Below are 1528 nucleotides of genomic sequence, written 5' to 3'. Positions count from 1 at the left end.
GAGCCCGCCCGCCCGCCGCCCCGCCCCGCGCCGCCCGCCCCCGACCGCCTCGGGGACCGCCCGGCCGCGCGGGGGCCCGGGCGCAGAGCGGGCGCCGGCCTGGCGAGCCGGCTCTGGCCGCCGCAGAACCCCTGCCCTCTGAACCTTGGCTGGCTCTGGCCTCGCAGCTACCCTCACCGGCCATGGCCACGAGGGACCTGAGCTAACATCTCCTCCACGCCTCATTTCACACCTGGGGACCAGGTCCCAAACGGCTGCTGGCCCGAATCCACCCGACCCCGCTGCAGTGCGGGGCTGGTGCTCCCGCGTGTCCCAAGCCTGGCCTCTGCGAGCCCCGGGTGAGGAGCTTTGCATGGATCCTGGCGCCGCGAAAGGTGCTCCGCTGGAGAGGGCGAGTTCCCCCGAGGGGCAGGCAAAGGGCACACATAAAACAGACCAGAAAATGCCAAGGGGGAGGGGGCAAGCCCTGGGTTCTGCCGCACCCAAGTCTCTCTCTGTTGACTAGCCTGCAGTGTCACCCTCTTGATCCGAAGGAAGCCTGCTGTCTAGACATTAGTCACCTGGGCGCACAGGTGTGGTGGTCCCATGGACTTTTCCCTGTGTTCTTGGCCTCCTGCTGGCAGTGGGAAAGTAGGAGGAGGGGGGAGAGCCAAGATGCCCACGTCCTTCCTGACTCAGGCTCCTGGTCAGCAGAGCTGAATCTGACTCTCTGGAGCCCTCGGGGACCCACTGGTATATGTTAGGAGTTAGGGGGGAGTCTGGTGTGGCAAGAGGCTAAGAGCCCTTGCCCCCTGGGCCAGCTGTATGCGGTGCCAGGGTTCCCTGCCCAAACCAGCTGCCCTCATATTCCCAAGGGATCTAGCAACCACACTCAAATGCAGATGATTCTAAGAGAAGTATGTCCACGGTAATAGAAGTGTTGAGCCTGATCCTTCCCTCAGAAGAGACTGGTGGGAGGAGAGAACATGATATTCCCAACTTTGAATGGGGGTCAGCAGGGGCAGTGCAAAGGGGATGCTGGTAAGGCCAAAGTTCCCAATTTTTCTGCTTCATGCCTTCACGCTCTGTTTCAGAAATGGATAAACAGGGCGGGAGTAAGGGAGCCAGACACACAGTATGGGTACACAGGGCAGTGGATCAAACCCGGGAAGCTCCCAGGTCCCTGACTCAAACCCCTCATCACAGCCCACCCCCCACCCCACCCCAAACTTCTTAGAGGTCAGGCCAGGGCAACCCAGAAACTGGGCTCCATTTGGATGCCTATTTTGGCATCGCAAACAGCTTCTCCTCCCCACAGATGTCTCTTTGCTTCTTCCTGGGGTGAGTGGGCCGCAGAGGGCCTGGGTCCTGCCCTGCAGACTTGAGTGAAGGCTGGGCTGTGGGGAGTCCCACTGTGAGAAGGCCAATGGTCCTCTCTGCAAATGTCAGGCTTGCCAGTTACAACTCTTTTTAAGTATTTATAAAATCCCACTATGCTTGTGTGGGAATAGAGTGCCCCCAAATTCATATTCAGGAGTTTGTCAAGGAA

At 59.9% G+C, this 1528-nt stretch overlaps 1 protein-coding gene across 1 annotated transcript in view; it reads right to left on the bottom strand.

The window, feature by feature from the left end:
* MBP (myelin basic protein) overlaps nt 1-253 on the bottom strand; it is a 110623-nt gene extending 110370 nt beyond the window's left edge. The window contains exon 1 of the mRNA XM_034995830.1: nt 233-253. The gene's annotated coding sequence lies outside the window, so the exon portion shown is untranslated. The remainder of the gene's footprint in view (nt 1-232) is intronic.
* Nucleotides 254-1528: the final 1275 nt, after the last annotated feature.

This window comes from Mirounga leonina, unplaced genomic scaffold (genome assembly GCF_011800145.1).
Source record: "Mirounga leonina isolate KUSES-001 unplaced genomic scaffold, KU_Mleo_1.0 Mir_93, whole genome shotgun sequence".
Taxonomy (NCBI): Eukaryota; Metazoa; Chordata; class Mammalia; order Carnivora; family Phocidae; genus Mirounga; species Mirounga leonina.
Note: the sequence above shows the minus strand (reverse complement) of the source record. Positions and strands in the feature narration are given on the sequence as shown.